We start from the raw sequence: 26090 nt of genomic DNA, 5'->3' as shown, positions 1-26090 counted from the left end.
AATATTTTAAAATTCCCAGGGCACACCATCAGTTCCCCACAGAAAAAAAACAAAAAACACACATTGGCCCTCACAGTAAAGAAAAATCCACACATACATTGGCCTACACAGTTGCTCCCCACATAAATCATGTTGCTCACACATAAATCAATCACATTTCTCCCCACATAAATCGTATTGCTCCCCACATTAATTATTCACATTGTTCCCCCCATAAATCCTTATTCTCCCCACATAAATCTTATTGTTCCCCACAGGAGAAATAAAATAACAAATATTAGCCCCTACCGGTCAGCTGTCCTCCTCCCTGTCCCTCGGTTGCGGGCGTTCATAGTGGAGTGCTGCAAATACTGAGCAGGGGGCGGTTGGGCAGGTGTGGATGTGGGTTGGCAAGGAAAGCTGTGTATGCAGGCGGGAACTGGAAGATGTGTAAGCAGGCAAGTGGGCTGGCTGGGTGGTAGACGCGGCAGCAGTGACCTATGATATCACACCGCCGCGTCTTCAAGTCATAGGTCACGGCCGGAGCATGACTGATCCTCTAAAAAGAGCCCGGGCCAACAGTTCACTCTGAAGGTGCAGGACACTGCTCTGGCTCCGCGGCACACCTTGCAACTGGTCGCGGCACACTAGTGTGCCACGGCACACTGGTTGAAAAAGCCTGATCTACTTTAAATATTACTGTATCAATTTTTCAGTCTAACTTATCCTTATTTATGGAATAAGAAAAAAGATATTTAGTAATTCCTTGTCGCAGGTTGAATTTTAAATTAAAAATTATAGTGTGGAAAAGGGGACGGGGGATGGGGGGGCTTCCAGACACCAGGAGGATACATAATTACTGTAACTACTATTTCTGCCTCAGGCTGATAAAGGAAGGTAAAAAGTCATTAAGAAGAAAATGATATTGACAGATGATATGTTTTGTGACTTTACATAGACCCCGCGCTGTGCTATAAATTCCTCTTCCACCATTTCTTAGTAATGGGCTAATTGTCTTTGCCATGAGCCACAAGGAGACTCACATACTCATTTTCCTGTGTAATCTTATATGACGAATTACATGCCAACACAATTTTTTTGTTTTGTCAACTGCAGGCAAGGTCTTAAGGTTGTGAGAAACCTGTTTATCTGCATCTGTACAAAAATATGTCCAGAATGAGATGGAAACTTAAAATCAATGCAGAGGAAGGTGTTAAAATAATAGCTACCTCGATAGTTTATTCTAAGTAAAACATGAAACAGGGCCACATACTGTATAACTGAATGTCTAGTTGTTCAAATAAAAATATACAAAACTTGATAATTAATTGATAAGTACTAATGCATAACCCCTCACTGTCAGGGCACAAACATTTCAGGATAAATTGAAGACTGTTGCTAAGATATTTTTAGTATGGAACAAGTTGCAGTGAATTTTGTGAATTGTTTAATTAAAAAAAATGTTTCTTCTATTTATTTTATCTATTTACAAAACCATTTTCCTACATACTGTATATTTTTAAAATCTACATGCATCTGCTCTGATGTGATCAGATACTCCTTACAAATAAAAGCATAATACAGAAGGTAAACATTAACACATACTTAATGGATAAAAACACTAATATTTCATGTCAAAAAGTTAAAAAATTCCTAATTAGCAATTTATGAAAAAATTATTTGTTGACCCAGAATAAAGTAAAGTTAGAAGTTTAAATGAAGCAAAGTAAATTTAGGAAATGTTATAATTACTTCTAATTGTCTGGACAGATATGAGAGCGTTCAGGTTATTAAGTGTAAGTGGGATTTCATTGTGATCAGCAGCTAGGTGAAATGGGTGTGTGTGATGTAAACACACAATCACATAATGGGTAGATAGGGGGTTAGGAGGCTGAAATATTTGCTTTGATTTTAGGAGACCCCTATCTCAGCTAAGTTCATGGAACTTTTGTCGCCAAAAAGAGTGCTAGCTTCATTCTGTTGGGCACTCAGGGGCCTCAGAACATCTATAGTTTGGGGGGCAAGAAATATCCTCATTCTGGCGCCCCTGGGGCGGAGCTTCCAGGGAGGAGGAGACAGTACTACCTGGATGAAAAGGAGGCAGCACTATGGTGGGGAGGACATATCTCTGTGCAACCCCCCACCCCCCGCCTAAACGCCTGTACCCACACATAACCCCTTGCTGCTGTCACTACAATGCTCCTTAGGAGGAGGGAGAGATACAAATAGGGTGTCAGGGAGAGAGGGGGAGGAGGCATGAGAGAGAGGGTATAATGGAGAAAGAGAGAAGCGAGAGAGAAATAGTGTCAGGGCGAGAGAGAGGGTGTCAGAGGGGATCCGGTCAAGATCCTGGCAGTCAGAATACTGACGCTTTAATCCCAACACTATTTGGAATGCAGACACTGGCATCCCGAATAGGGTCTCCAGCTCGGCCCTGGAATCCCGACAGCAAGATCCCATGCAATCATCCACCATCGAGTCGGAGAGGTAAGCCTGAGGGGGGCTAGGATGTGGGGGAGGGTTAGATTTAAGTTGCGCCCTGCAGTGGTTAGCTTTAGGCTGTAGGGAGGGGGGTCTTAGGTTTAATCACCCCCAAGGGAGGGTTAGGGTTAAACTACAGGGGGGGTGCAAGGTTGCTGGAAGGGGAGGTTAGGTTTAGGCGCCATCGGGGTGGGTTAGTGGTAGGCTGCAGGGGTGTGTGTGGGTTTAGTCTGCAGATAGGGTCAGGATTCTAACTATAGGGATGCAGCGGTCGTATTCTGACCAGCTGCATCCCAGCCACTGGCAAATGAATCCCAACCCTGTCAGAGGGAGGGATAGAGAAAGACAGAGAGCAAGAGAAGAGTGTCAGGGAAAGAAAGACAGAAGTAGAGAGAGAGAGAGAGAAAGAGGTAAAGAAAGTGTCAGGGAGAGAGACACTACCTGACAAAGCACAGCTAAAGGTCTATCATGGGGTGCGGCTTCCCGGCATTCGGCCACACCCCTTAAAAGACTTAAAGAGCGATCGGGTCGGAACTGCGCATGCGCCGGCACCTCAGTGCCCCGGCACATTGCAGCCATCGTTGCTAGTGATCACCTCTGAGGCAGAGGCGGTCGCTGGGTGGGGGCTGGATGGCGGCATTAAGCCGCTGTTTACGGGGCGCGGTCCGGCCAATGCAGGCATGGCCGGACCATTGGGGGGCGGCCCTGGGGTCTAGAATTAATTTTCATAACTCTGAGAAGCTGTAAAATATTCTGTAGTTTCAGTGGAATCAGACGTGTGGATATTGAGCAAACGTAAATTTACATTACACATTTCTAACAACGACAATGGGATGCTCTGGAAAACTGAGCACAATGGCTTCCTCTTCATTAATACTCTAAATTGGTTTAATTTTGCACTGAGAAAGTATGGAAAATGTATTGACTATTTAATAAATAAACTATTTTAGAAATATTATAAATGATATGATTTGTGATTTGCTCCTGCGCTAGCCAAGGAACTCTCCTCAGCCTATGACCCCAGGCCTCCCAGGGGGGAACAGCCACTCCCCAAAGACGGCATATCCATGCCTTCTACAGCATGTACAGAGAGCTTGAAATGTATGATGTGGTGTGGGCAGATCCTCCAGTACCCGGTCATGTACCCGGTCATGTTAGACTTCCAAAAGTCACTGTATACACTGCCAGGAGGTATATTAATTTCAGCCGCTGAACGGTTGGTGCAATGAGATGCAATGATTACGCTGATGTTCAATAGCACTAGCTAATCACACATGATTGGATGATAGCTGATTGTTCTCTCCAGCTAAAAGTAGATCCTTCATTAATATAATATCTAATAAATAAAATGAAAATTTGTCCTTCTGTCTTTCTATACAAATCCACAGTTTACAAGTGAAGATCGTGAAATTTTACGCGCGTATTAAAACACAGCAGAGGCAACTAAAACAATTTGAAATCCCTAGCACACCTACGGGGGCAGACAGCAGCACAGAGTATATCAGGAGACAGCATAACTCCGGAATTGCTGGAGCAATGTACTCAAAAATTGGTACACAAATGCCTTACAATGTGGCAACAAACACTGTGGGGGGAAGACCCTGGGGGTGAGGCAGCAGCACTGAGTATTTCAGCAGACAGCACAACTCTGGAATGCCTGCAGCAATTTACAACAAACTTGGTACACATATGACTTACACTCTGGAAAAAAAACACTGTGGGGGTCAGACACCCCTAGCACCCCTAGGGCTGGGCCAGCAGCACAAAGTATGTCAGCAGACAGCAAAACTGTGGATGGCCTGGAGCAGTGTTGGACTGGGTCATGAAGGGCCCACCGGGGAAATGCAGTGATAGGGGCCCATACTTAGGTAGTGTGGCCAGCTTACAATGGGGGTGTGGCCAGCCTCCACCGAGGCTTTAAATAGACAATAGTTTAGTGCAGTGTAATGCAACATATCTACCATGTATAATACAAATGCACAGTCTGGAACCTGATTCCTAGAGGAAGGAGTGGGCCCTCAGGCAGTGGGGCCTACCCGTGGTTTCCCTGGTACCCCTGTGAGCCAGTCCGACCCTGGCCTGGAGCAATTTACACCAAACTTGGTACACATCTGACTTACAATCTGGAAACAAACTCTGTGGGGGTTAGACACCCCTAGCACTCCTATGGGTGGAACAGCTGCACAGAGTATTTCAGGAGACAGCATAACTCCCAAATGCCTTGACCAATTTACAACAAACTTGGTACACATATGACTTATAAGCTGGGAACAAATACTGTGGGGGTAAGACACCCTAGCACTCATAAGGGTGGAGAAGCAGCACAGAGTTTTTCAGCAGACAGCATAATTCTGGAATGCCTGAAGCAATTTATACAAAACTTGCTACATATATGACTTACCCTCTGGGAACAAACACTGTGGGGGTAACACATCACTGGCACCCCTAGGGGTGGGCCAGCAGCACAGACTATATCAGGACATGGATGATATGTCAGTGATGACAGGGCTGCATGTGATAGGGCCAGTGACATGATGTGAGGAGGGAAATGCAGGTAGCACAAACCCACACACTGAGAGTTATATAGTGGAAGTATCACAGTCCCCCAGCAGCACAATAGATTATTTGTAGAAAATTATGTGAAATCTTTGCACATCCATACGAGCAAAAAGAAATATAATCAATGCTTCCCTGATGTCACATGGCCCTCATTAATGAACGAGATCGTTCATATCGCTCAGTGTAATCGGTAAGTGTGTAGGGCCTATAAGTCTAGATTTCTTCTGGGTGAAAATGTCTTCTGACACCCTGGTCTATAATATGTCAACCTTCACAGTCCATACCCAATAAAACTAGATATATGTGGTATATTATTGGCTATATGGCTGACGTGTTTTGGATAACCCATAAGAGAATAAAAACCGGATGAATCCTAACTTGCAGTAGTTTAGCATTAAGAACTGAGTAAATCCGAACCCGCACATCTCTAATTAAAACCCTACATATATTTCTCTTCTTTAAAGCAAGTCTGCGAATAAACCTGGGAAATAAACAGAATCCTAAAATTTTAAATACAGCATTAGTCTTATGAACAAAAGAATATGTATATATTACTCTGACTCTTACTATACTCCCATGTTCATTATACTGTACCTTGCTATGAACAATTAAAACATGACTTCAAGACAGACTTCATCACTTTCTATGATCCCAGAAGGAACAATTATACAGGTAAAACTTTTTTCTAAACACTAATACAATTTTCAAAAGATGGGAAGTTATTCAGATTTACTGAAGCACATTCAGAAACATACTGTAATCTGTGAAAAATTAGGTTGAGTTTGGTGCATCTGCATGTAAAGTAGCATTGTTGTTGTTTGTTAGTAATGATGATGATTAATAATAATAATAATAATTATTATTATTATTATTTATTTATTTCTTTTATTGTTGAGCATTATAGATCATAAAGGCTTTATATTTTTACTTTCCATGTAATTTTCCTGACTGAGGCAAAGAGAAGTATCTAATGATTGTGAGCTACTAGGAGAAGGATCCTCCTCCCTCCTTTTCTCACAACACTCACAGTCTTCACCTACTCAGTGGCCATTTAACCCAGAATTCCTTCCAATCACAGCCTTTTGTCTCTTCCAGCGGCTCTACTCCTGCTATTTGTGCCATTACTAATGGAGACAGGTTCCACCCTTTCATGATTACTCCCTTTCTCACCTTGCCTCACAGCTGTATTGTGTTCTGAGAATTGTGGGGCTAATTGTTACCTGTGATTTGTTTATATCTTAGGCCCTCATTCCGAGTTGTTCGCTCGCTAGCTGCTTTTAGCAGCATTGCACACGCTAGGCCTCCGCCCTCTGGGAGTGTATCTTAGCTTAGCAGAATTGCTAACAAAAGGTTAGCAGAATTGCTATTAAACATTTCCTTGCAGTTTCTGAGTGCTCTACACCTACTCCTAGATTGCGATCAGCTCGGTCAGCTTAGTTCCTGGTTTGACGTCACAAACACGCCCTGCGTTCGGCCAGCCACTTCCCTGTTTCTCCAGCCACTCCTGCGGTTTTCCCTGGCACGCCTGCGTTTTTTTGCACACTCCTGGAAAACGCTCAGTTACCTCCCAGAAATGCCCCTTTCCTTTCAATCCCTCACTGATCAGCAGTGCGATTGAAAAGCGCTGCACGAACACCAGCAAATCTGCTAAGTTTTGTGTTAAATAACTTAGCGCATGTGTGCTGCGTACCATGCGCATGCGTATTTTGCAACAAATCGCAGCATAATGAAAATCGGCAACGAGCGAACAACTCGGAATGACCACCTTAGTTACTTTAAATGAATGCAATGTTCTGTGAACCCTGTACTGTCCTACTGTTGCTGTATATGTATGGCACTGCATACCATTTGTGGTGCCTTATTATTATGATTATTATTATTATTATTATTATTATTAATATTATCCTTTATTTATATTGCGCCACAAGGGATCTGCAGTACCCAAATGCTGAGTACATAAACAAAAAATCAAAACAGGACAATAGTGACTTACAGTTGAAGACAATATAGGACAAGTACAGGGTAAATAAACACTGACATACATATCAGCGTGGCAAAAAAATGTGGGATTAGGTGCCATAGAGGATGGTTTAAGTAAGAGAAGGATAAGCACATGAGGGTTGAGGGCCCTGCTGGTGAGAGCTTACATTCTAAATGGGAGGGTTAGACAGACAGGGATGACACAGATGGGGTAGACAGTAAGAGCAGAAAAGCGGGTTAGGATGAGATTAGGCTGGGTTTGGTGAAGAAGTACAGTAGGTCTTGAGAGCCCGTTTGAAGTTTTGTAGAGTGTTGGAGAGTCTGAGGGGGAGAGGTAGAGAATTTCAGAAAAGCGGAGCAGCACATGAGAAACCTTAAAGGTCGGAGTGGGAGGATGTAATCAGTCGGCAGGAGAGGCGGCGTGCATTAGCAGAGCGAAGAGGATGGGTGGAAGTGTAAAGGGAGATAAGGTCAGAGATGTAAATGGGAGAAGAGTTGGTGAGAGCTTTGTAAGTTAGTGTGAGAAGTTTGAATTGGATTCTGAAAGGGAAGGGAAATCAGTGAAGGGCTTGTAGGAAAGGGGAGGTGGACATAGTGTGTTCGTTGAGGAAGATGAGACGGGCTGCAACATTGAGGATAGATTGGAGTGGAGAGAGGTAATTGTCAAGGATGCCAATTGGGAGGGGATTACAGTAGTCCAGTCTGGAAATGACCAATGAGTGGATAATGGTCTTAGTAGCATCCTGGGTGAGAAAGGTTTGATCCTGGAAATATTTTTGGGATTAAAATGGCAGGTTTGTGAGAGGTGCTGAATGTGTAGTTTGAAGGAGAGTAAGGATTCAAGGATTACTTCAAGACAGCACACTTGGTAGCTAGAGGAGACAGTTGTGCCATCTATAGATAATGAGATTGTGGGAGGGTGGGAAAATGATCAGCTCAGTCTTAGACATGTTGAGTTTAAGAAAGTGCTGGGATATCCAGTTAGAGATGGAAGAGAGACAGTTGAAGATATGAGTGAGGAGAGCAGGGGAGAGGTCAGGGGAAGAAAGGTAGATTTCAGTGTCAACAGCATACAGATGATATTGGAAGTTAAAAGAGCTAATGAGTTCACCTATAGAGCTATAGAGAGAGAAAAGGAGAGGCCCAAGACCAGAACCTTGTGGGACACATACAGTTAGTAGAAGTGGGGGGGTGGCATCATGAGTGGCATCATTTGCAGAAGGAAAGGGTGGTCTACAGTGTCAAAAGCAACAGAGAGGTCAAGAAGAATAAGCAGAGAGTAGTGGCCCTTAGATTTGGCTGAATGGAGGCCATTGCAGACTTTTGTGAGAGTAGTTTCAGTGGAATTTAGAGAACAGAAACCAGACTGGAATGGGTCAAGTAGTGAGTGGGAGTAAAGAAAGGCAGTAAGGCATTTGTAGACAATATGCTCAAGGAGTTTGGAGGCAAAAGGGAGAAAAGAGTAGTCAGTCAGTAGTTGGAGAGGGTGTTTGGATCACGGGTAGTTTTTTTAAGAATAGGAGAGACAAGAGCATGCTTGAAGGCAGAGGGGACAGTGTTTGATGATATGGAGAGATTGAGAAGGTGGGCTAGATGGGAACAGGAAGAAGGAGAGAGGTAGTAGAGAATGCAAGGTGATAGGGTCAAGTGGGTAGGTGGTGGTGGTGGAACAGATGAGGGCCATGACTTCCTCACCAGATGCATGGGAGAAAGATGTCAGAGTTGGTGAGAGGGAAGGGGAGGGGTGGTAAGGGTTGGACGTAGATGGTTGCTGACAGTCTGGTGGGATGTCACGTCCTGACATATGGAGTCAATCTTGGATGTGATATAAATGGCAAAGTCAAAAGCAGACAATGAGGAGGGGAGAGAAGGTGGAAAGGGGCAGAGGAGGGAGTTGACAGTACCAAAGAGGCGTTGGGGGTTGGAAGACTAGGAGGAGATGATTATTTTGAAGTATGATTGTTTAGTGAGGAAATGGGCAGCAATGAAGAATGAGAGCATAAGTTTGAAATGTAGGAAGTCTGCCTTAGAGTGTGATTTTCTCCACTGTCGCTTTCTCAGTATGTGAGCATTTTTGAAGATATCTGGTGCATTTGGTGTGCCAGGGTTGAGGTGTTAATCTGCGAGGGTGAATAGTGGTCGGTGGAGTGACATAGTCAAGAGCAGAAGTAATAGCCTCAATGTTACACTTAGTGATGGTTGATGTAGGAGGGAGAGATGGGGAAGCAGAGATAGATAAGTTAAAAGAGACCAGGTGGTGGTCAGAGAGGGGAAAAGTGAAGTTGGAGAAATAACATGACGGTGAGTGAAAAACAGATCTAGTGTGCTCCCATTTACATGGGAGGGTGAGGAGATCCACTGGGAGAGGCCAAATTACGATGTGAGGTTAAGGAGTTTAGGAGCAGGGGACTTTGTGTGGTTATAGATAAAATGTAATAATAATAATAATGTTATCTCTTTTACTGAGTTTCTGTACAGTGTTTTTGGCTAAAATGGAGCTGGTTTAGTCTTACCAGTAAATGTGTGAAAGCACGCCGGAAAGATGAGTCAAATATTTCATAGAACAGTTTTAAAAATTTTACTCATGTCTACTTGTATTATTTTTTATGTGAAAAACAGAAAATATATGTATATTTTGTAGAACACAGTATGTCTGGTTTAACAGCTACAGTATGAAATGGGCTTTGGTGAACAATGGAACCAAATCAAGATTGTACAAATTGTATATGCGCATTCTGGATGAGCTATTGTACATGTAACTGTTCTTCTAGCTATTTATGTACCTTATTTAAAACGAAACTTGATGTACAGAAGTGTGTACATGTCAATGAATTTGGGTAAATATAGAATTTGATATTGCTGTCTACTGTACATCCAAGACTCTGTACAATTACAATAATTTAAATGTCTTGATTAATTCCACACCTGCATGACTGTAGATTAACAATTCCCAATCTAGATTTTTTGTCATGTTTATAGGCAGTATTGCTTTCTTGTTTTAGCTGAAATATGTCTTTAGCTGTCACTTCCACATTTCTCTTTGTGACATTATTGCTTAGTTTGGCCAGAAATCATATTAACAACTTATTTCTGTATCCAGCAATTGATTAATTTAGTTTGCTTCCCAAACAGTTGGTAATATGATTCAGAATGTATAAGAACATTATTTGAATAAAGAAATGAAATGGTCAACATGTTTTGTTAAACATTTCTAGTTTAAGGCTACATTTAGGGTAAGATGCTAGATAGAGGGTTAGAGTTAGACTGCTAAAAGAGGGGATGTTTAGGGTTAGGAACCAAGGGGGATGGTTAGAGTTAGGCTAAAGAAGGGGATGGTTAGGGTTAGACACCAGGGGGACAGTTAGACACCAGGGGGACCAATAGGGTTAGGCACTAGGGGGTGGGTTAGAGTACAAGTTGGTCTAAAATAACAAAAATGTTTTAACCATTTTTGTATTGTTCATTTCCATGTCAACCTTTTTGACCTGTCGACCTTTTGTACCTGTTGACCTGGACATTGTCGATCTTTTAATCCACACCCATTGCTTTCAGTTCAGTGCACAATTGTACCATGTGTCATAAGAGTACATCTCATTGGATGTACTGGGAATACAATTATAAGGCATGCTTTACCAAGGAAGAAATACATACAGTAGAATACTCATTTGTTACATCATAATATACACTGCTTAGAATAGACTAAGATATTTTAATAGCACCAGTGTATTCCCCAACAGTATTCATAGTGTACAGATTAATATTTAGATAATAAACCCCTTAATACATTTATTTTAATCTCTTACTACATAATGTGTACAGCTCACATGCACAAATGAGTTTGCTGTATCTTTACCTACTGTATAAACCACCCACACTTCCTCCTACACACACTTCCTCCATTTCAGAATTATAGCAAATTTTATATATACATTTTCCCATCTATATAAACCTAGTAATGAACAAGATACACATTTTGAACAAAAAGACACTTGTTGGTATATTTACTATTAGTCTATTATGGTCAATGTTGGGTCAATTTATGATCGATTTTGTGTTTTAGGTCTAAATCACTTACTGTAATTACTAACAGATGATTTTTGACATCCTTTTAAAAAATATATGTTAAAAATCAACTGTTAGTATATGTGGGATTTAGGGGTATATTTATTAAAAACCAATCTGGGTCGATTCTTGGTCGATGTGCAGGCTCGATGGACCAAATGGTTTTTATCTGCTATCGCATTCTATGTTTCTATTTCTGTAAAACATATATCAATTAATTAAAACATATAGAAAGTGTTATAATTATATAGGCTATAGTAATGCATGTTTTAGGAATAGAGATAATTGACTTAATATACAAACTGTAAACATAATTGACTTGAAACAAATAAGCAGAACAGGGTTAATAATAATAACAATACTACTGTAATACAGGTGATAAGAATAATCCTAAAAAATATTTATCAAAGAACAATAATAAGATTAAGAATCATGAATCAGGTATTCCTGATAATAGAACATAAAAATCTAGTTTTTAAAATGTGGAAACTGACTTCCGGTTGGCGGGGCATCTGCGATGGCCACATTTTAACATAGCTCCAGGTCTCCTGCCCCTAATAAGTAGATTTTACCTTGTTAAAAGCTCTTTCAAGGCTACCCCTGCTGTATCCTGACGGAGGGGGACCCACAGGGACCCCGTCGGAGGTACTAATATGTCACCCGGAGCCATCCTTTTTATTTCCCCAGAGTCCGGTCTAATCCTGACCTCAGGGTGTGAAAGTACCCGGCGCCATCTTCCTGCTATCCTGCCGTGGCATGCTGGTTTGCTGTTCCCACTCAGGGAATCATCCTTGCTGAGCCTGGCCCCTCCGATTGCCTCTCTCTAAACGCAGCACTATGTCACTGAATCTGTTTGTCATACGGAGAGCGGATCTACATCCAAGCCGCCTGTCTGCTCCAGCTACATGGGATCCACAGCGCCCTCATCTGATACCAGCTTGCCTCCGGAGGCTATCGGGGAAGAACAGAGGGTGACCCCCCTTACCTTCTTTCAGGACTGTACTACCGCTGCTGTAGCAGAGGGCACACTCCTACACAGCCATCTGCGGTGCCTGTTGCCTGTATGCTGCTGTGATGCTTCCGAAGTCTCCGCTCCTTCCTGACTGACCACATTGGGCTTCATAGGCTCTCACCTGCTCACTCAGGGCGAAATCACTGGTGCTGTCACTCTTTCTGTGCAGCCATGGTGCCTTCTGTTGGACACTCCCATCAACATAGCATGGGACGTTAACGGCAGGATCGTCTCTAAACCTGTCGCACTGACTTGTCTCTACCATATCCTGCACACCCAATTCTGCACTCTAGTGATCTCATCTGAGGGATCATCACCTCTCTGGCTCATCCCTGACCAGCGGTGAAGTGCCTCTCCCTGTACCCTTGTTTAACTGCTCCTTCAGAGAACCGGACGGTGGGGTCTCCGGGACTCTCCCCCCCAAACCCACTTTTCTGAAGTCCATCCAGCAACACTCTTTATAAGCTGCCCCTCATACCAGACCTGGTTACTACTGCCTCCTTTGAGGATTATTTAAAATACGATTCCAGCAGGACACACCATGCCTGACAGGTCTAACAAAGGGGGACCCTCACGCTGCCCTCAACTCCCCCAGATTCATGGCCCTGACTTCCGGAGCTTGTGGAGTCTCTCCTTCTGTCTGTTCTCTCCCCCTTCTTCTATCTCCCCTTTTCCAATTCCCTCCTGTGTCTCTCCTCTACCCCCCTTCTTTGTCCCACTGTTCCCCCTTTCTTCTCTCATTGGTCCACTGCTGCACCTGATCAGGCGTGGAATGTCTTGGGTGGAATTTTTTTTTACAACTTCTGGATGCTACCCTGTTGATTTGCCTGGTGACTACCCACTACCCATCAAGAACACTCCACATATAACCCATATTTGCATCCAGGAATCATGCACTGACTCTCCGGCCATTACTTATGATCACTGCTCCACCTGCTCGCTAACGTACCTTGCCCCCCAATACAATTCCCCAGCCGGCACTCCCTCTCTTTGGACTTGCCCATCCATTTATGGCCAGTATTGATGTTTATGCTTTGTCTTTATTGTGTTTATGCTCAGTATGTTTTTTTTCTCTGTGATTTGCTCTATGTCATTTAATTTTCTCTGTTTAATATTAGCTATTTGATCTATTTAGCCACTGGTACCTGTAATTTGTGTATTATTGTTGGCTTGTTGTGTTTTCAACTAATTAACCCATCCCCTGTGTTGGGCCGTCAGTGGTTGCTCTTCCTCTGCCCTCTCACATGATTTTTCTGTGATACAGGATGTGATTTATATGTTTCTCTGGATGAAATACCTTCTGGGGGCTATTTTTATGTTTTAACATTTTACCATTGTATCCTACCCAGATACCCCCTTTCCCGTATATTAAAGCCATTCCTTTTTACCTACCTCTGACATGAAACATACAACCTTCCCCTTTTTAATTTTTATCAAGGGGTATGGATACATTTGTTGATAAGACCATGTCTCCCAAACACTCGACCTCCTCTACCAAAACTGATAAAAATAAGGCTCTCTTTAAGAAATAAATCATGCCCTCTCCGACCCATTCTGACCCTGGCTCCTTGGAGACTCTGGGAGATAGACCCGCTCCTCTCACTGCGAAGGAGATTTTTTACTTTCTAATGCCCCTCATAGACAAAAGGTTCAAGAGTCTCCAAATGAGGCTGGTGGCTGGCTATCCCGCATTAACTCTCATGCCTCCCACTTAGTAGCATCGGAGACACAGGTGGGGGATGTTGAAGACCAAGTCCAATCCTGTCAATCTGAACTACAGTCCCATGATAAGTTAACGCAACAGTTATGAGAGGTTGGATGACCTTGAAAACAGATCCCAACAAGATAACCATCGGTTTGTGGGGATCCCTAAGTTGGTGTCTGGGCCGAACCTCACTACTCTACTTACTGATGATCTACTGTCTGCCCTGGGTAGTTTGACTGACATTGATCTCCCCCACATTGAAAGGGTGCATAGGGTCGGCCCTCTCCAGGAAGGTGCTAGACCTCTTCCCGACCGGTCCTAGCACGCTACCTGGATTACAGAACTAAGGAGGTGATTCTATCTGCCTACCGCAGACATGGGGAACTGATAATTCAAGGTAACAAAATCTTGATATGTCAAGAGTTTTCGGCCATGGTGTCCCAGAAGTGTAGAGAATTCTCTGAGGTTTGCACACACTTACATAAGAACAATGTCCATTTTGCCCTACTTACCTACATATGGTTTTCTACTAGCATGGAGAAACGTGTTAAGGGACTCACTCACTGCACCTACGTTCTCCTCACTACCCAGACCACCCACAGACTGGAGGCTGCTGTGTATCATCCACTCGCTGTAACCCAGAGCCGCACTCCTCCTCCCCATGGACACGGACATACCGCCACATCTATCCAGTGGCCTCGGATCACTGCACGTAGCCGGCTGTGCTGAGTTTCATACATGGCAGTGGTGAGATCTTGCTCAGCGGTGGGGAGGGCACAGAAGAGCGCTTGTCTCTGTGGGTTCCAAAGCACTGTGTGAGCTGCATCCATGTAACTTTGGTTGCTATGCTATTAACAACACGAGGCTCACTCCTATTCTACTAAACAGTTACTCATTGGAGTTACAAATAGCACTAGCATGCTCCAACCCCATATTGACCATGCCATACTAGAGTTGTTCAGAAGTACGTGATTCTTTTACCCAAGCCTAACAAAGACCCCACTGTAATTACATCATATAGGCCAATCAGTTTATTGAACGTTGATTATAAACTTCTAGCCAAAATCATGGCCTTGCGTCTCCAAACGATTCTCCCCCACCTACTGACTGATAAACAAGTGGGATTTGTCCAGGGTCGCCATGCGATTAAAGCAATTAGTACAGCAATATCGGCGGTTGCAATGGCAACTAACATGCCCGATGTTACGAATATGCTTTTCAATCTTGATATACACAAGGCATTTGATATGGTCTTATAGCCGCATCTGTTTGCGGTATTGGAAAAACATGATTTTGACACAGGATTCACTAGCTTGATTCATTATCTTTACTGTAGTCCTTAAGCATCATTATTTATTAATGGTATTATGGGACCTCGTTTTCAGTTAGGGAGAGGCACTTAACAGCGCTGCCCACTGTCCCCCTTACTGTTCAATCTGCCCCTAGATCCTTTATGAAGATCCCTTCAAAATGACCAGTCCTTTTAAGGCATTAAATTAGTATATCAAGAAATTAAACTCTCAGCATTTGCTGATGATATTCTTCTTTACATCGGCAATCCAGAAATATCCGTCCCCTTCATTTTAGACAAAATTTGTCCTCTTTAGTTCGATCTGAGGCATCTATATTAATATGGATAAATCTACCGCTATGGCATTGGGCAGGGTCAGATCTAGACTTTTCTTTTAGGGGGGGGCGGTTTACTGTTTAATATTGACCCCTCCCTTCTCCAGTCCCAACTCCTCCCCTCTCCCATCTTGACTCCTCCCCTCTCCAGTCCGAATTCCTCCATCACATAAATAGGTATAATTGCAGGTAAAAGATTTGTTAGTGGATGTTAGGTATAATAATCACTTCTACAACACATCAAAGCAGAGTTCCCCAATATGACATCTATCCAAATCCCTCCCTATGTTCATCATAATGTATGACACATCACGTACAGTTGTGATACCTACAGTATAAAAAGTTATAACCCCCTAATATTGGGGTATAGCAAAATAAATAATATTAAATAAAAACAAAATGTCTTGAGTAATTATTCGCATCTATTTCTTACCTTAATATGAGGTACTGATATAGAGGCAGTCAGTCATTAAGGTTTATATGTCAACGTCGTTATGAAATACAGTATTATCATAAACCTTGATGATTGACTGACTATATATAAGCGCATTACATTAAAATGAGAAACAGCAACAATGTGATAATATCTATAATTCCTTTTTTTGGGATACTAGCAACATTTATGGATACAAATGGTAACAACTGGCATACTATGTTACTGAACCAGGAAGGGAAGACACATTATAATACCCAGTGATAGGGGGAACTGCTGAATAGTACCAAGGGGATTTTAAGCACAGAGGGGCAGATTTATTAAGCCTGGTGAAGTGATAAAGTGGAAGGTGATGAAGTACCAGCCAATCACCTCCTAACTGTCATTTTTCAAACCCAGCCAGTAACATGGAGTTAGGAGCTGATTGGTTGGTACTTTATCACCTTCCACTTTATCACTTCACCAGGCTTAATAAATCTGCCCCAGAGTCTTGGGGGGTTAGGCCAATTATTTGATCATCCCACACAGTACTCAACACTTGCCAACCCTAACACCCTAATAGATGAATTCTACATTTGTAATTGTCCAATAGTGGAGTTTGAGACTAACCAGGATTAAGTGGGAGTACGTAATACTCGCAGTAGTTTACCCGTGGATTAAAATCCCTTTTGTGTCCCTCTACAGTATACAGTATGTGCCACATAGGTTTGGGAAATACCCCCCCAATTATAGGTATTATCACATTGTTGTATAGAATTTAGCCAGTGCTACTGCATATGTATGTTGTTCATAAATATGCCACTTCGAAAACAGCAGATGTCATACTTCTTATTTTAGGCTCATTCAGATATACCCAAAATGGAACGGATAAGCAAATATAGTGAAGTACTGTTTATTAATTGTAAAATTTCAGCCAAACCCTGCAGTTAACACCTGAGCCTGCACCAGTGGGAGAACCCAGTACTTGCACTGTTTCAAGTGCAATCTGAACTGCTTAAAAACAGTTCATGTCTATCTGGTAATTGTCAAAATTTGGCCACTTGGAAATACCTGCGATCTGTGTGGCGTTTATATGTTTTTGTCATATTAAATCTTACAATTATTAAACAGCACTTCACTATAATTGCTTATCCCTTCCATTTTGGGTATATCTGAATGAGCCTAATAAGAAGTATACTGTTAGATATGACATCTGCTGCAGGGCCGGTTCTACACCTTTTGGCGCCCAGTGAGAACGTTTCCACCCGCGGCGCCCCACTCCCGCGCGGCAAAACAGTTAGTGTACACCGGAGGCGCACAGCAAAACATAGGGGCGCGGCTTCATAGGGGAGGGGTGTGGCCACAGTTATGCCCCCAGATTTGCCCCAAGTAGTTGTGCCTCCCAGTTGATTTGCCCCTGTAGCTGTGCCCCCTGTAGCTATGCCCCCAGTAGCTGTGCCCCCTGTAGTTGTGCCCTGTCGCTTTGCCCCCGTTGCTGTGCCCCCAGTAGTTGTGCCCTCTGTTGCTTTGTCCCCAGTAGTTGTGCCCTCTGTTGCTGTGCCCCCAGTAGATTTGCCCCAGTAGTTGTGCCCCCTGTCACTGTGCCCCAGTAGTTGTGCCCTCTGCTGCTGTGCCCCCAGTAGTTGTGCCCTCTGCTGCTGTGCCCCCAGTAGTTGTGCCCTATGCTGCTGTGCCCTCAGTAGTTGTGCCCTCTGCTGCTGTGCCCCAGTAGTTGTGCCCTTGGCTGCTGTGCCCCCAGTAGTTGTGCCCTCTGCACTGTCAAACACACACACACAAAAACAGGATTTTGATACCTACCGGTAAATCCTTTTCTCCTTGTCCGTAGAGGATGCTGGGGTCCACTTCATGACCATGGGGTATAGACGGTTCCGCAGGAGCCATGGGCACTCTTAAGACTTTTCAATGGGTGTGAACTGGCTCCTCCCTCTATGCCCCTCCTCCAGACTTGAGTTATAGGAACTGTGCCCAGGGAGACGGACATTTCGAGGAAAGGATTTACTTTAAACTAGTGGTGAGATACATACCAGCTCACACCTCAACCATGCCGCACAACATGGCATTCAACAGAACACACGCCAACAGGCATGAACCAATTACAGCAACATGCTGAAACTAATATAACACAACTTGTGTAACTCTAATAACAAAACTGCAGGTAAAGTACGCATTGGGACGGGCGCCCAGCATCCTCTACGGACTAGGAGAAAAGGATTTACCGGTAGGTATCAAAATCCTGTTTTCTCATACGTCCTAGAGGATGCTGGGGTCCACTTCATGACCATGGGGTTTATACCAGAGCTCCAGTATGGGCGGGAGAGTGCGGATGACACTGCAGCACCGATTGACCGAACTTGAGCTCCTCATCGGCCAAGGTGTCAAACTTGTAGAATTTTGCAAATGTGTTTGACCCTGACCAAGTAGCTGCTCAGCAAAGTTGTAATGCCAAGACCCCCCCAGGCAGCCGCCCAGTAGAATGGGCCTTCCCCGGCATCGGTAACGGCAATCCAGCCGTAGAATGAGCTTGCTGAATTGTACCTCTGATCCAGCGCGCAATAGTCTGCTTGGAAGCAGGACACCCAATCTTGTTGGGACCATACAGGACAAACAAAACCTCTGTTTTCCGATTTCGAGCTGTTCTAGCGACATAAATCTTCAAAGCTCTAACCACATCTAGAGACTTTGACTCAGCAAACAAGTCAGTAGCAACTGGCACCACAATAGGTTGGTTTATGTGGAAAGAGGAACCCACCTTTGGAAGAAAATGTTGACAAGTTCTCAACTCTGCCCTATCTTCATGGAAGATCAGGTAAGGGATCTTGTGGGACAAGGCTACCAATTCAGACACCCGCCTTGCGGATGCCAACGCCAAAAGCATCACCACTTTCCAAGTGAGAAACTTCAACTCTATTTCTTGTAGAGGCTCAAACCAACCCGATTGAAGGAACTGCAACACCACATTAAGGTTCCATGGTGCCACTGGAGGCATAAATGGAGACTGGATGTGTAGAACCCCTTCACAAACGTCTGAACTTCTGGAAAGGAGGCCAATTGTTTTTGAAAGAAACTGATAAGGCAGAAATCTGGACCTTGATTGACCCCAATCTAAGGCCCGCATCCACACCAGCCTGCAGAAAATGGAGAAAGCATCCCAACTCAAACTCTTCCAAAGGAGCCTTCTTGGGTTCACACCAAGACACATATTTTCTCCAAATACGGTGGTAATGTATTTGGAGAAAATGGCCTGAATAAGAGTGGCCTGAATAAGAGTGGGGATGACTTCCTTGGGAATACCCTTTCGGGCTAGGATCCGACGCTCAACAGCCATGCCATCAAAAGTAGCCGCTGTAAGTCTTGATACACACATGGCCCCTGCTGTAGTAGGTCCTCTCAAAGAGGAAGAGGCCGAGGATCTTCTATGAGCAACTCCTGAAGATCTGGATACCAAGCCCTCCTTGGCCAGTCTGGGGCAATAAAGATTGCTCAAACTTTTGTTCTTATTATTATTTTGAGAACTTTTGGAATCAGTGGAAGTGGAGGGAAAACATATACCGACCGAAACACCCACTGGGTCACCAGTGCATCCACTGCTATTGCATGAGGGTCTCTCAACCTGGAACAATATCTCTGAAGCTTCTTGTTTAGATGAGATGCCATCACGTCTACTTGGGGAACTCCCCAAAGACTTCTCACCTCTGTGAAGACTTCTTGGTGGAGGCCCCACTCTCCTGGATGGAGATCGTGTCTGTTGAGGAAGTCTTCTTCCCAGTTGTCCACTCCCGGAATGAAAATTGCTGACAGAGCTCTAACATGTCTTTCTGCCCAGAGGAGAATCCTTGTCACCTCTGCGATTGCCGCTCTGCTTTTTGTTCTGCCTTGCCTGTTTATGTACGCGACTGCTGTTACATTGTCCGACTGGATCTGCACGGGATCTTGAAGAAGATGTACCGCTTGTAGAAGACCGTTGTAAATGGCTCTCAATTCCAGAACGTTTATGTGAAGGCAGGCTTCCTGACTTGACCATTTTCCTTGGAAGCTTTCCCCATGAGTGACAGCTCTCCAGCCTCGGATACTTGCATCCGTGGTTATTAGGACCCAGGCGTGAATCCCAAACCTGAATCCCTCTAGTAGGTGAGAACTGTATAGCCACCACAGGAGCGAAATCCTGGCTTTGGAGGATGGGATTATTTTTCGGTGCATGTGTAGGTGGGATCCTGACCACTTGTCCAACAGGTCCCACTGGAATACTCTGGCATGAAATCGTCCAAACTGTATGGCCTCGTAGGCCGCTACCATTTTCCCCAACAACCGAATGCATTGATGGATTGACACGCTTGTTGGTTTCAATATTTGTTTGACCATTTTCTGGATTCCCAGAGCTTTTTCCACTGGAAGAAATACTCTCCGTACTTCTGTGTCCAGAATTATCCCTAAAAAGGACAATCTTGTAGCGGTTCCAACTGCGACTTTGGAAAATTCATGATCCAACCATGTTGTTGGAGTATTGACAGGGAGAGTGTGATGTCCTGCACCAACTGTTCCCTGGATCTCGCTTTTATCAGGATCGTCCAGATAAGGAATTATATTGACTCCTTTTTAACGAAGGAGGACCATCATCTCTGCCGTCACCTTGGTGAATACCCTCGGTGCCGTGGAGAGTCCGAACGGCAATGTCTGAAACTGGTAATGGCAATCCTGTACTGCGAATCTCAGATAATCTTAGTGAGGAGGATAAATGGGAACATGCAAGTAAGCATCTTTTATGTCTACTGACACCATGAAGTCACCCTCTTCCTGACTGGAAATAACTACCCTCATGTATTCCATCTTGAAATTGAACCTTTTCAGGTAGAGATTCAGATTTTTCAGGTTTAAAATCGGTCTGACCGAGCCGTCCGGCTTCGGAACTACGAAGAGGCTTGAATAAAAAAAACCCTTCTCCTTACTGTGCCAAGGGTACCAGGACAATGACCTGATCCTGACATAATTTTTTAATTGCCGTTGTTACTGCCTCTCTTCCCGGAAGAGAAGCTGGCAAGGTCAATTTGAAAAATCGGCATGGGGGGACGTCTTGAAACTCTAGTTTGTACCCATGGGACACTATTTGTAAGACCCATTGGTCCAGGCCAGATTGAATCCAGATTTGGCTGAAAAGTTTCAGACGTGCTCCCACCCGAGCGGACTCCCACAAGGGAGCCCCAGCGTTATGCTGCAGATATGGCAGAAGTAGGGGCTGACTTCTGCTCCTGTGATCCGGGAGACACTGCAGATTTCTTTCCTTTTCCCCTTCCCCTACCTGCAAAAAAAGGGAGACCTTTGGCCTTTTTGTATTTGTTGGGCCGAAAGGACTGTATGTGAGAGTGATGTGTCTTTTTCGACGGTGTAGGAGCATAAGGCAAGAATGTCGACTTACCTGCGGTAGCCACTCACCAAACAAGGCCTCACCTTTATACGGGAGAGCCTCCATATTTCTTTTGGAATCTGCATCAGCATTCCACTGGCGAATCCACAATGCCCTCCGAGCCGATACTGCCATGGTAGCGGTTCTTGATCCCAAGAAACCAATATATTTCATGGATTCTAGTACATACGCAGCAGCGTCTTTGATATGACCTAACGTTAGGAGTATCTCATCTCCATCTATTGTGTCAATGTCCAATGACAAGTTTTCTGACCACTTTCCAATAGCACTACTCACCCACTCACAGACTATGGTAGGCCTGAGTAGTGTCCCATTGGCCACATCAATATATCACCTCACTCACTTGCGGTCTGTCGGCTCCTTAAGTGAAGCCATTCCAGGCACAGGGAGAAACACCTTTTCTCTTTAATGACAGGGCCCTGTCTAAAATTCGGGGTGACTCCCACTATTTTTGGAAAAAGGTAAGCTGCCTGAATTCCTTTTGGGAATCTGAAATTTATTTTATTAAAAGAGGGGGCTTCGTAACTTCTAACACCTCCTTTATAGCTAAAACATGTTTTGAATGCTTTTTTGCTAACTTAGGACCTATTCTCCTGGAATCACTAGTGTCGACACAGGAATCAGAGTCCGTGTCGGTATCACTTTGTACTACTTGTGCAAATTTGTATGTGACCCAGAAAGGTCCCTGTGGATGAAAGGCAGAACTATTAAAAATCACATCTTCAACAGATTATTTTCATTTTCTGTATGAGATTCAGTCCTACCTCTTACTGATATGATTCACACTATCATGTAACCTTTCACCCAGTCAGGCTCTTGTTGTCATATTACACCTCTGGGTCCCTAACATGTCTCCACAGAGTTCCCTGCCACAGACATGTCACACACATGCACAACCACATCACAGACACTCCGTGACTTATAGGGGACAGACCCACAGTAAAATCTGTCAGAGGGACACAGATAGGATTTTGCCAGTTCACAACCCAGCACCAGTAACACAATATCTGTGAACACAAAATGCCCACTGACATTCAGCGCTTTTGTAATGATAATCACACAATTATATAGCACCAAATTCACTGTGCCCCCCCCTGTTTTGCACCCTGATACTTGTTCAGTAGTGGAGGAGGACCAGCGTTGTCTCTGTAGCCTGAGGAGAGAGAGAAAATGGTGCTGAGCAGTGTGCTGGCTGACTGAGGAGGAAGCTCCACTCTTCAATGGTGTGTTTCTCCTGAGCTTTTATGAGGTAATTTTTTATACTGGCGGGGGTAGGACTGTGCCTCAGCAACTTATGACCCTTATTTATGCCAGTTTCCATAGGTTTCATGCTGCCCAGGGCGCCGCGCCCCCCCCCCGCGCCCTGCACCCTGCAGTTCCTGTGTATGTGTGGGCAACATGGCGCGCTGCACTCCCGCCAGCCGCGCGGTACCTTTATCCGTCACTTTCTTGATTGAAGATCTGTCTTCTAACACTCACCTGTCTTCTGACTTCTGGCTCTGTGAGGGGGGTGACGGCGTGCTGTGGGAGTGAGCATCTAGGCACAGCTTGCATTCAGTTCTCCTCAGGAGCTAATGGTGTCCTGTCAGCCAGAAGCAGAGCCATGAAACGCTTTAGGAAGTTGGTTCCTACTTCTGCCCCCTCAGTCCCACGAAGCAGGGAGTCTGTTGCCAACAGTTCTCCCTGAAAATAAAAAACCTAACATAAGTCTTTTCAGAGAAACTCAGTAGAGCTCCTCAGAGTGCATCCAGTCTGCCTGGTCACATTTCTAAAATTGAGGTCTGGAGGAGGGGCATTGAGGGAGGAGCCAGTTCACACCCATTGAAAAGTCTTAAGAGTGCCCATGGCTCCTGCGGAACCGTCTGTACCCCATGGTCAGGATGTGGACCCCAGCATCCTCTAGAACGTATGAGAAAAAACAATACTTACCACTGCCCCGCTCCTGCTTCCCGAGTCCCGACCGCTGCTGCTCCGTCTGGCCGCCGCGGCTCCTCTCAATGGGAGAGACTTCATGACGTCTCTCCCATAGCAGCACCGCACAGACACTAGAGGTCAATTATGACCACTAGTGTCTGTCAGTGGAGCCGGCTGCAGTGGACGCCCACACAGCCCATGGTGTCTGCTGCAGCCAGGGAGCGGGTAGGCGGCGGTGCCTGCAGGGTGCCTGGGGCCGCGGCACCCCGGGCGCAGGCACTGCTTGCCCGCACCAAGAATGGCTCCTGATCTGCGGTATATCTGAAGTGGTATATTTATGAATGACCTACATATGCAGTAGTGCTGGATAAGTTCTATTCAACCTTTTTTGGCACATATTTGTTGAAGATGTGAGGATACCTTTAAGTAAAATATTGAGCTCTGCTTGTGTGCACTACTAGGATTGTCTATTTTATATATCTATTATCAGATTGTTACTGTTTCTCATCTTAATATGAGGTGCTGATATAGAATAAGTCAATCATAATTAATCCAGGCATTTGCTTTAATTTAATATTTTTTTGCTATACCCCAATATTAGGGAATTATAACTTTGTGTACTGTAGGTAAAACAACTGTACATGACGTGTCATAAATTATGATGAACATACGGATGGTATAATAGAGGGCCATCAGAATATGGCATTTGTGGAAACAACAGTGACAAGACTGTGGGCCTAATTCAGACCTTATCGCAAGCAGGCGATTTTTTGCACTGCTGCGATCAGGTAGTCGTCGCCTACAGGGGAAGGGGGTAATCGCTGTGCAGGGGTGCGATTGCTTGTGCAGAGAGCTGCACAAACAAAAGTTTGTGCAATCTCTGCACAGCTCAGGACTTACTCTTCCACTGTGATGATCTGGCCCATAGCTAACATCAGGAATCCTCCCTCCAAACGCCTGGACACGCCTGCGTTTTTCCGGACACTGCCTGGAAACGGTCAGTTGACACCCACAAACGGCCTCTTCCTGTCAATCTTCTTGCGATCACTGGTGCAATCGCTTTCTTCATTCTCCTTGTCGCTGTCCGGCAGTCCCCGTCGCTGGAGGGACCTCGCGCCTACGCAATGCGCAGTTGACCCCCATTGTCTGTAATTACATAAGTTATAAGAGAGTGAGGCTCCCTAGGACACACCATATCATGCAATTGAAATATTTTTAGGGATTTCGACAGATGTCATATTGGGGGACTTTGATTTGATGTGTTGTAGAAGTCATTATTTTACCAAACACCCACTAACGAATCCTTTACCTGCTTGTCTTGTAATATATCCCTACCATCTATTAGGGTGCCATTTATAATCAAGGGATCTCTCCCATTGATATATAAACTGTTTGATGCACATTATAGGACCAATGCTACACAGAAACTTGAAGACAGTTGTAACTAATACTCATTTGTGAGGCTACTGTGGAGCCACCTTGTAGGTGAATTATACGGTGAGGACAATTCCAAGTTGATACCTCATAGAAGGTGCATGGCGTTATGAGAAATGAACCAAATAGGACAAATTAGCATACACCATATTTTTTGTGCAGTATTTTTATGCACACTTTCTTTCTGTACTTTTACATGCATTTCTCTATAATTTTAGCATTTCACTGACAGGACATGGTATGTCATTTTCAATACAGGTTGAGTATCCCATATCCAAATATCCGAAATACGGAATATTCCGAAATACGGACTTTTTTGAGTGAGAGTGAGATAGTGAAACTTTTGTTTTTTGATGGCTCAATGTACACAAACTTTGTTTAATACACACAGTTATTAAAAATATTGTATTAAATGACCTTCAGGCTGGGTGTATAAGGTGTATATGAAACAAATTAATTGTGTGAATGTAGATACACTTTGTTTAATGCACAAAGTTCTAAAAAATATTGGCTAAAATTACCTTCAGGCTGTGTGTATAGGGTGTATATGTAACATAAATGCATTCTGTGCTTAGATTTAGGTCCATTCACCATGATATCTCATTATGGTATGCAATTATTCCAAAATACGGAAAAATCCCATATCCAAAATACCTCTGGTCCCAAGCATTTTGGATAAGGGATACTCAACCTGTATTATGAAATATAAGTAATGTTTTAAAACCTATAAGTGCATCTATTACAGATATCCTCTGTTCTACTGTGTTGCACATATGGGAGACTCAACCTGTAATACCCTGCCTAGGGAATATATCAATAAGATCTCTTACTGGCTGGTTCCTCTGCAACCGGCTGGTAAGATGGTCCCTTTTCCACAGGCTGGTTAATGGTACAGGCAGAGCCGGATTAAGGGGGGGGGGGTTCCGGGGATACGTACCCCCGGGCCCCCCTTCCCAAAAGGGCCCCCTGCCACACCACAGATCGGATCTCTCTTCCGATCCGATCTGTGGTGTTGTGCACCCGTCCACACTGCAGCGGCGGCCATACAAACTAGACAGCTGAGCGACGGCTCAGCTGTCCAATAACGTATGAGTGAAGTAGGCTGCCCCAATGGCTGAGCGGCAGGCTGCTTCATTCATACATGATTGGAGAGCTGAGCCGTTCACTGGATGGTATGTGAGTGACTGCGCGCGCTCCCACCCCCCCCCCCTCCTCCTCCTCCTCCTCCTCTCTTGCATAGGGGCCCCACTGTTTTAAGTACCCCGGGCCCCCCAGCGACTTAATCCGGCTCTGGGTACAGGTTGGCAGGAAAGTCCCTCTGGCTGGTCTCTGGGTACAGGAATCCAGCATGCTCTCAGTGTGCAGAAAAGTCAACACACTATACTGTTTCTATTAACCCACTAGCCTGTCATGTAAGTGAAGCCACACCCCCAACACATAGCCACTTCATGGATCTCCTATTATCAGCACAGAGACGCTGGGGAGA

This window comes from Pseudophryne corroboree, chromosome 6 (genome assembly GCF_028390025.1).
Source record: "Pseudophryne corroboree isolate aPseCor3 chromosome 6, aPseCor3.hap2, whole genome shotgun sequence".
Taxonomy (NCBI): domain Eukaryota; kingdom Metazoa; phylum Chordata; class Amphibia; order Anura; family Myobatrachidae; genus Pseudophryne; species Pseudophryne corroboree.
The sequence above is the reverse complement of the archived record's forward strand: the minus strand, read 5'-3'. Positions refer to the sequence as shown.